This window comes from Mauremys reevesii, linkage group 5, assembly GCF_016161935.1.
Source record: "Mauremys reevesii isolate NIE-2019 linkage group 5, ASM1616193v1, whole genome shotgun sequence".
Classification (NCBI taxonomy): Eukaryota; Metazoa; Chordata; order Testudines; family Geoemydidae; genus Mauremys; species Mauremys reevesii.
Genome location: NC_052627.1, coordinates 56,037,432 through 56,047,627, shown reverse-complemented (window position 1 = coordinate 56,047,627; position 10,196 = coordinate 56,037,432). Strand labels below are relative to the sequence as shown.

At 39.2% G+C, this 10,196-nt stretch overlaps 1 long non-coding RNA gene across 1 annotated transcript; it reads left to right on the top strand.

Annotated features, from left to right (window-relative positions):
• The first annotated feature begins 2,584 nt into the window (after nt 1-2,584).
• LOC120406124 lies at nt 2,585-4,231 on the top strand. The gene is made up of 3 exons (XR_005599103.1): nt 2,585-2,689; nt 3,412-3,573; nt 4,031-4,231. It is a non-coding gene; the product is annotated as an uncharacterized LOC120406124 (long non-coding RNA).
• The last annotated feature ends 5,965 nt before the right edge of the window (nt 4,232-10,196 follow it).

Below are 10,196 nucleotides of genomic sequence, written 5' to 3'. Positions count from 1 at the left end.
AGAACCAGATTGCCTTTTGCCTTCAATTAGTTAACAGGTGTGTGCGTGTTAGCACAGACTCATAGATAGTACTACACTCAGTCCTCAGGAATTGGCACACATATCAGAACTATCTTTTTTGTTTGGTTTCATTTGATTATATGATATAAACAACTTGTATCCATCTGTATCTTTATACATATGTGTATTTATTATTATCTATAAAACCTTACGTATAAGATTTACAGATGGTGAGGGGATGGAAGTGGCCCCGTTATTCATTGTATGTCTTTGGCATCCTAAATATTTTAGAGCTCATACGATCAGTAGTGGGAAATCTATCTGTATTCCCTTGAGGATTTGTAGTTTGCTGTGTTTAACAGGCCAATCGATGTTGATGTGTTTATTAAGGAGGAATCAGTTTTGGGAGAATCAGAGGGCTTTCAGAACTATATACGTATAATTACACACAAGGACTACTTTAAAAGAACATTATTAAGGTTTCAAAGTCAAGCCACAAAAAGTTAGAAAATTCTAGAATTAAGATTGCCTGTACAACCTTAATTCATCTCTCTTGTGTATGCATTATAAGTCTTTAATTACATGTTCACACACTATTTTTTTCTTAATTCAACTCTAATTCTGGTATTTCCTAACATTGGAGTGGCTTGATTTTTTTTTCTTCAAATTTAACAGTGGCCTTGTGTGTAATTTCCTAGATTGTTTGTTTTAAACAGCAAACTGAACAAACAGAAATTCCATCATGTGGTATCATGTTGACAACTCAGATGGGTCATAAGCAAGTTTGAAATCTTTAGATACACTGCACAGATCCCTGCCACTTGAGCTAAGGGAGTAACTGACAGCAGTAGTAGGTTATCACCTCCTACATGGACTAACACTAGAGGGGGATGGGATGTTTTGCCAGTGGGTTTCACAGATGGTTGCTGACAGTGGAGGAATGATGAGATCCAGGAATTCTGGGTTCCATTTGTCAAAGTTAGACTCAGGACTCACAGTTTGTCAGACCACTCTGTTTTATTAGCACAGCGCTCTGCTAATGACACCCAGATAATGTGAGCACCATGCAAGACACAAACTATCTTATTTATACAGATAAAAGGGTGAGAACTTAAGATAACAAAGGAAGCAGAATCAGATAAGTTTACCTGGGCTAGGCATGCATATCTTATTTCCTCACTAACTATTACCTATCTTCTGTTAATATTTCGCCATTAGCACCATTGTTTATGCCTAATGTTTCTTTTCCTGGCACCTGTATTTCAACATTTCTTATTTCTGCTTAAAGGTACATACAACATTTCTTTAATCCATTCTTATTTTTACAATATAATTCATTCTACTTTCACACATTCCAGGATCTGCAGGGTAGTGTGCTCTAGTAGGCACAGACACTTCTGCCCACTTCCCCCAAGCTTGCTCTATTCTGCCTCTTCCCCTCCACCCTGTCCTTGTCCCAGTCTTGTCTCTCCCCACTCCTGGACCATTGTTAAGGTTTCAAAAGTCTTAATAACTCAAAAGTTAGCAAATCATCCCAGTCCCCTTCTGCTCACCCAGCTAGTCCCAATCTCCACCTCTCAGGCTTCTCATCTCAGTTTCAGTCTCCTTGTCCCTCACATCCTAGTCACCCTCCTCACTCCCTTCCCAATCACTTTGCCCAGCCAGTTCCAGTTCTCTGATTGCACTGTGACTCCCTGTCAAATCTGTCTCTTCTCATCTCCCACTTCCTTCCCACAACCCCTCTGATTTCCCAGTCCCAGTCTCTTCCCTCAGCTCCAGATCTCAGTCTTGGCACCATCCCAACACTCAGTCTCAGGTTCCCTCTCCCCCTACCAGCTTCTCACTCTCCCAGCCCAGACTCCTTGCCCCAATCTATTCCTCCACCCCAGGGCTCAGCTCTTTCCCCTTCACACTGCCTGTGCCTAGCAGGGGCATCACTGAGAGCACCAGAAAGACAGGATCTCTGTTCCAGTGCCCAGCATTGGCCAAGCCCACAGCACTCTAGAACTGCTTTTGCAGGGAAATTTCTGCTCAGCCATGGGCTGGAGCATGCCCAATGTTGGATGTAATCTCTGGGAAATGTTAGAGCTTTGTGCTAAAAGTTTCTACTGAGCATGTGTGAATTGTGATTTCTTCAAAGGCTTATATCTTGATCAAATTTGGGTGGATTTTCCTAGGGATGGCAAAAAGGCACATCCCTGGCATGAAGATCATCCCCTATGAAATTTCAAGTCCTTGCTCCAAAACATGGGGGCACTAGAGTTTCTGAAAGTAAAAGTAGTCAGAATTTTTTTAGTGTAGTTTTTTTTTTCCCCAGCCTTATTCCTGGAAACAATTGAACTGTTTTGGCTGAAATTTTTGATGTCTGGTGTTTACCTCAAACTAAAATTTGGCAAAGTTATAAGCAACTGAAAACAGGGTCTTATAATGGAAAGTGTCAGGTAACTTTAATAACAACAGCCATGCCTGAACTATGCTACTTCTGCTGTTGCTGTTACATGGCTCCCTTGTTTAATTTATGGACCTTAGTTGAGATGGTTGTTATGCTACTTTCATATTAAATTAATTTAGTTTAATCACATACAGCTCTCAGCTATGGGCCTGACATTCGTTTTCTGCTAACAGTGACATGAACAAAACTTTGTTTGTCTCAAGATTCATGAGAAGTGAATACAAAATGGGTGAAGATGTGAGTAATTGAAATTTGATTTCTAATTTATCCAAGTATTTATGAATAATTTTTCTTCCATCTCCAGCACTGAGCTAATTTCTTTAGTCTATTTTTTTAAAGTTTATATTCAATTACTGTTTTGAATCTTTCCATTGTCAATGATGAGTTAATGTCCTTTGAAAAAACTATGATCATTTTCAGCTGTCTTGAGCCAGGGACGCCTGTGGGGGGGCAAGTGGGACAATTTGCCCCAGGCCACGGGCCCCGCAGGGGCCCCCATGAGAGTTTTTCGAGGCCCCTGGAGCGGGGTCCTTCACTCACTCCGGGGGCCCCGGAAAACTCTCGTGGGGCCTGGGCCCCCGGAACTTCTTCCGCTCCGGGTCTTTGGCGGAAATTTGGCCTAAGGGGGTCCTTCTGCCCCGGGACCCGCCACCAAAGTGCTGGGTCTTCAGCAACAATTCGGCGGCGGGGGCCCCCCACTGCCGAAGACCCCAGGCTCCCTGAATCCTCTGGGTGGCCCTGTCTTGAGCAACTGGTGAACTCCAGATAAAAAATCAGTAAACTGTACATGAATGCTGCAAGCCAATCAAAGAGTGTTTCTGCAGGTACTAATACAACCTATATCTCTAAGTAATGCCTTCAGTTTAATTATAAATCACTTACAAATTCTTATTAATAATTGAATATTTGAAGTACAACCTTCTTTCTCATGGTCTCTTTTCTTTTGATCCGTCTTCAAGCAATAAAATCCTACTTTTATGGTAACTTCCTAAAGCACCAGAAATAAAGAGTTATCATTTCAGTCACATTAAAGGAGCAAAAAGGGACAATTGTATGCCGAGACATCGAAAGCAGTTACTAATCCAATACTTCCAGATGAAATATTCAGACCTTCAATAAAGGTGAATTGATTTTACTTTTTATTTTGGGGACTTAACGTGTGTTTTGCAAAGCCAGTGAGTAAAGAACTCTGAGTAGGGCTGGTTTAAATTTTGTATCAAATTTCTTTTTTGGTTTTCAACAAAACAATTTTTTTTCTCAAAAAGTGGCTGCTTTCTGCAGAAAATGTCGACTGTTCATCAAAACACTGGTTTTCACTTTTTTGACGAAAAGCCAAAATTTCCTGCTGGGGGATATAACGTTTTCTGACTACTTCTAGCTTGAGATGTGTGTCAGATCCTTTTCTGAGGCAAAAAGAGACTTCCTGAAAAGAACTGGGGAAGAGTGGTTAGCACTTCAAAACAATTTTTGGTAGTGTCTCTCTGGCAACTTTGGCTGATCTTACCTAATGTTTGTCTTTGTTTTTCTGGTTAATGTTTGTTAATGGTCCTACTTGCTTCTCATTCTGCATTTTATCAGGAGAAGAAAGAAGTTAGAAATGAATGGCTTCCAGACTGTCACCTGAGTCACTGCCAAATTTTATCCTATGTAAAGTAAAGAAACTCAACATCTGCAACAGAAATAGAGAATAAACACCATCAGCTGAAGACGCAAATGAATTCAGAAAATCTTTGATTCCAAATTTCTGTTCTTAAGTCTCTCCACTGCTCTATGCACCAGTTTCCCCATCTATAAAATGAGGATATTTATAAAGCAATTTGACATCTATAGCTGAAAAGCACTACATATTATTATTGTTGCTATTATATAGTTACTATTTTTTCCCTTTTGCAACAACTCCCATCCTCCTTCAGTAAATCAGTTTACAAAACTGTTCTAGGTGTCTCTAAAAATCAACTAACTGTTGAGAACTTTACTGTGTATTTTAAGACGTTGGAATAAATGCCACATGCAGTTTTGAATGCTATTAAAATGCTCTTCACATCTGATTCTTGTTGTTTTAACTACTATTCTAGCCAGTGGTGTTTGGTATTAATTAAAAAAATCCAAAGTTTTCCATCATTAACTTTCAACATTCTGAAATTTTCCAACAGTGATGTTTTTAATATATACATTTTAATATGCCTTAGTTCATTGGAAAGGTATCCAATATTTCCTTCAATAATGCCATTTTATCCCACTGAGGCCTTTCTATTGTTTGCTTTGCAATAAAGTCATGTTGCAGTTCACATTTTTTAACTTTTCTCAACTCCAGTGTCAGCTTTCTGTTTTTTTGCTTCCATAAAGTTAAACCATACATTTCCCTTCCAGTGAAATATGAGTTATAATCATGCTCCTTATATGAAAGATTAACCCCTTTAATAGCATACTCAGCATAAACATTCCTTGGGAAAGGACTTTTGGCTATAAATTACACTAGTATTTACCCATGTTTTATCTGTATTTAAAAAAGCAAACAAGTTGTAATGTAAACACTCCCATCCTCAGAGACCTTTGCAGGTTTATAGGGGGAAAATTGATATTAAACTCATTATACCAAAGTGAAATTGACACAAAGGACATACATTCAAGGAGGTCAGAACATTTACCAGTTAAATTATCTTTATGACAGCAACACTGGAAACCTTGATCTTCCTGTTCATTCTTTATGGGTCAAGTGATAAAGTTTTAAAGTTATAAAAAGTGATTGTGTTATCTCTGTTTTAAACCCTCTTACATCTTGGTCAGGACAATGGATTCAAGTTTTGCAGCTTTTGTTCTTTTTATTGTCTGTGCCAGGAGAATATGGTACCAGACGCGGCATGCTGAATACCATGGAAGCAGTCTATTGATAATGGGCCAAGCTTCTGTGTTCTTTTCAAAATTCTGTATTTTGTTTAGTGGCTAAAGACACTTACAGGTAAATTTTCAGGATAGCATATAGAGAGTCAGTTTTCAGGTCCCATTAATCCCAATGAGATTTGTCAGTGGAATCTCCACACAGATCATTTTGAAAATCTCTTATGGAATACAAAAGGCTAAATGAGCATTCCTTTACTAGTCTTAATAATTAGTAGTTCTCCCTATTGCATGGGTAGTAAAAATAACATAAGCATGTGATGCAAGAAGATCACAGAGCTGTGCAGGAAACTGTTTCCCCATCTTTGGAAAATGTTTGAGATTTTGAAAAATTTTCCATTCCTGGCTCAAGATAACAAGTTGAAATCTTAAATTATTTCAAACCGACAATCTAAAAAAACCAAATATCAAACCAACCAACCAAAATAAAGAAACAAAAAAACCGCACCCCAACTCAATTTCAGTCAATCACGATGTTTCGTTTTGATTTTGGCATTTTAAATTTTTTTTCTCTTAGTTTAAATTTCAAAATGAAAGTCATTTTGAACTGAAAAAAAAATTATCATTTTGCAAATGTCAAAACAGGATGTTTGACAATTTCAGAAAGTTTTTTTTCTGATTTTTTTCAAATGAGAAATTAATTGAAGCAGATCCTTTCCCATGAACAGCTTTGGTTTTGATGAATTGACATTTTCCAAGAAAAAAAACATTTAGTCAGAAAATTCTCAACTACCTTGAAAAGATCATAAGAACAATTATAGGCTCATGAAATGAAGACGTAGGCAGCAGTGAGCTGGCTGAATGCCACATGGAAAGAAAGAAAAGGTGAAATCATGCTTGTGGGGCATTTGTTCTAAGATGGACTGAATGTGTCTGCTGCTGGTGCAGATATTGAAGATGATAATGGGAGGGTATAGTGAGAAAATGGGTATGTAAACTGGCACAGAGGAGATATGAGAACAAAACCATCTTCAATACAGTGATCATAGAATCATAGAAATGTAGGGCTGGAAGGGACCTTGAGAAGTCATCAGGTCCAGCTTCATGTGCTGAGGCAGGACCAAGTAAACCTACATCATCCCTGACACGTGTTTGTCCAATCTATTCTTAAAAAAACTCGAATGTTGGGGATTCCACAACCTCTCTTGGTAGCCTATTCCAGAGCTTAACTACCCTGATAGTTTAGAATTTTTTCCTAATATCTAATCTAATCTTTTTTGTTGCAGATTAAATCTATTGCATGTTGTTCTCCCTTCAGTGGACATGGAGAACAATTGATCATAGCCCTTAACACATTTGAAGACTGTGATCAGGTCTCTGGTCAGTGTTCTTTTCTCAAGACTAAACATACCCAGTTTTTAAAAAATTTCCTCATAGGTCAGATTTTCTAAACCTTTTATCATTTTTGTTACTCTCCGCTGACTCTCTCCAGTTTGTCCACATTTCTCCTAGAATTGGCCACTGCACTGCAGCTGAGGCCCACCAGCGCCAACTAGAGAGGGACAATTACCTCCTGGGTCTTTGTCCCACTCCAGTTAATACATAGGACACTCCAGTTAATACACCCCAGGATATTAGCCTTTTTTTGCCACTGCATCACATCGTTGACTCATATTGAATTTGTGATCCACTATAAATCCCCAGCTCATTTTCAGCAATTCTGCCACCTAACCAGTTGTTCCCCATTTTGTCATTGTACATTCCCCATTTGATTTTTCCTTCCTAAGTGAAGTACTTTTCACTTGTCTATGTTGAATTTAATCTTGTTGATTTCAAACCAGTTCTCCAATTTGTCAAGTTCATTTTGAATTCTAATTCAGTCCTCCACAGTGCTAACAACCCATCCCAGCTTGGTGGCATCTGCAAATTTTATAAGCATATTCTCCATTCAAGTCATTAGTGAAAATAGGACAGACTCCTATGGGATCCTACTAGATACACCCTCCCAGTTTGACAGCAAGCCATTGACAGAACACTTCACCCACATAAAAAAGAATTATCCTATCACAGTGATTCACTGACCGTCTCCTATGGGTTGTCAGAGAGGCAGATCCTCTCATGAAATAACACTATCCAGTCCTCGGTTTAGTTGTGCTCTGTGCACCACCATGAAGGTTAAGTCAGAAGCTAGAGAAGTGACATCATGAGGAGAGTTGGAAAAAAATAAAAAACCCTTCAAATGTAATTAAGTGGACTGCAGTTAATGTATCTCGTACACTGGGCCTTGATATGTTTTCATGAACAGTTATCAGTACATATGAATTTTTGTTTCTAATCTGAAGACAAAGTGATTCCCCAAGGAAATAGGAAAGCTGCAGTTTACGAGAGACAGTGATACTCTGACCCTGATTAACAGGCAAAAGGTGAGCTCAGTTGCCCAGGGAGAAAAGTTGAGAAAAGCACCTGCAATAGAGCATGCAAATGTTGCAAAAGGAATTTAATTATTTTACTCTGAGTTTATTGTATACATGTTTATGATTATTTTTCTTGGTTTTCCTGTTCTAAGATTGCTTTAAAGTTTTTGGCAAGGTTTTCTGCTGTAGCTGAGATGTTCTAGGCACAGCAAAGAGGGTGGCTTCCTGAAGAGTGGGTTACATTCTCTCCCAGGTTTGAGACTGGCTTTTGTTAGAGCAGCGTAAGTTTCTCTAACCTACACAATCTAAAATAGTTTGCAAGGGACCATTGACCATCTGGGGATAAATGGAATGCAATCTGATCTGTCCACACTTCTTATACCAACCCTGTAACAGGGTTGGAGGCTGGCATAGCTGCTGGTTATGTTGGCTATATGCGTGCTGGGTATTCTCCACATATATCTGAGCAGTTTCTGCTCCATTTGCACTGGTTGGGTGATGCAAAGGATGGGTTGAGCCCTTTATTTGTATTAAGTTTTGGTTTATAAGTGCAACATGTTACCTGCCAAGTTTTTAGATAAGCAAAGAGTATGGACACTTGGAGTAATATTTTCAAAAGTGACTTAGGAGCCTCAGTCTCATTGACTTTCAGGCAAAGACCCTATCTTTGAAAATATGAAATTGCAACATGCTTTAGGATTCTTCATAGATGCTCATTCTTAAGGATACTGAACAAGACTGTCCTTCATTGGGATATGTTACAGATATACTAAAGTGGCTTGCACAAATTATTGATTTGTATTCTGGTATGTGACCCTAAGAATGAATCAGTGCGAACTGGCAAAGGGTTCACTGCTCTGTATAGTAGTCCCCAACAGGCCTGACAAACTCAGTACAGCCAACATATTGCTGTCAGAGTATTTATCTGCCATTAAATGAAAGTGAGGATCACACTGATCCTCCCAATCATTATATGATGTATGTATGGAAAATATGTAAGAAATTGTGCATATGTACTTGTGATGGGGTGTTCGTCATACTAGCCTAGAAGGACGTCCCGTATCAGAGGGGTAGCCGTGTTAGTCTGGATCTGTAAACGCAGCAAAGAGTCCTATGGCACCTTATAGACTAACAGACGTATTGGAGCATGAGCTTTCGTGGGTGAATACCCACTTCGTCGGATGCATGTAGTGCGTTTACATAGCCTAGAAGGAGTTAATAAGGCCTAGGGGCCAATCAACTAGATAGGCTACAGCTGAAGGGAATTAGGTGGCCTAAGTAATCCCCTAAATGAAGATGGTGCCCAGCTGAGAAGGTACAGGTTTGGCTAGTATAAAGCCAGGAAGCTGGCAGCAGCAAGGGGCTGCAGTGAGGGAGCCTATAGCTGCTTCCTGGAGAGGGAGATCTACCTTAGAGGGTGTAGGAAAAGGCTCAGGGAAACAGCAGCAATGTTCAATACGGTGCAATTCTCGGCTGCTGATTAGAGGGTCCCTGAGTTGGAACCCAGAGTAGAGAGTGGGCTTGGATTCCCCTGCCAGCCAGTGGGAAAGTGGCACACTCCAGACAGTGGATGGGAAGACTGCCAGAGACACTGAGTATGGAGAGACTATGATACCTTGGAAGGGGAGGACTATCATGACCTGACCAGAGGGCCAAGCCAGGAAGAGAGAGCACCCTGAGTCGCAGAGAGAGAGAGAGACAACAAGGCATGTGAGTGAGCAGCAGAAGGGGTATCAGATCTGGAAAGAGCTAATCCCCAGAGCAACCAGGAGGAGGTGCCCTAGCCATATTGGTTGGCAATGCTGAGAGATTGCTTTAGGTGAGAACTACTTTAGACAAAGATTGTAGCCATTAAAATGAAGTTTAGACTCTAAGAAACATGTTATATAATTAGTTTTATATGTAAACATTCCTTTTCCCATTATCCTTACTCACTATTTCTTAAATCTTTATCTTTGATCATAAACTTATAATAATTTTCACTACATCTTAGTGCTGTGATGTTATAAAGGAACTGATCCTGAGTTGTACCAGTCAAGTTGTGGGTATATTGTTCCCCTGAAGATAGAAAACCTGGTAATTTCTGTGAGTGTCTGGTGACATGGGCTAGACATTACAGGGGTACATTAAGTACGTTGTATGTGTCCAGAAAAATCTGATTGTGCAAAAAGAACTCAGTATTTATAATGGACTCAAATGATGTTTTATTCACTAGCGTGTGTTATTTTTATTGGAAAGCAGTTAACATGGAGAAAAGGCTACAGAAAATGTTTAGAAGATCTGAAGTACTAGTACAAACACTTAATACTTCCCACATCAGCTCAGTTGCACGCTAAACTATCCTTTATAATTGCTTAAATATTCTTTGTGATCAAGATCAGAATTCTGTATGTCAAACTCATCTTTGCTACAAACTTGTTTTATATTTTCTTTAGTAGAAAAAATATTTTTCTTAGAGGACTGAAGCCAATTTGAATGTTTAGTTGCTTATG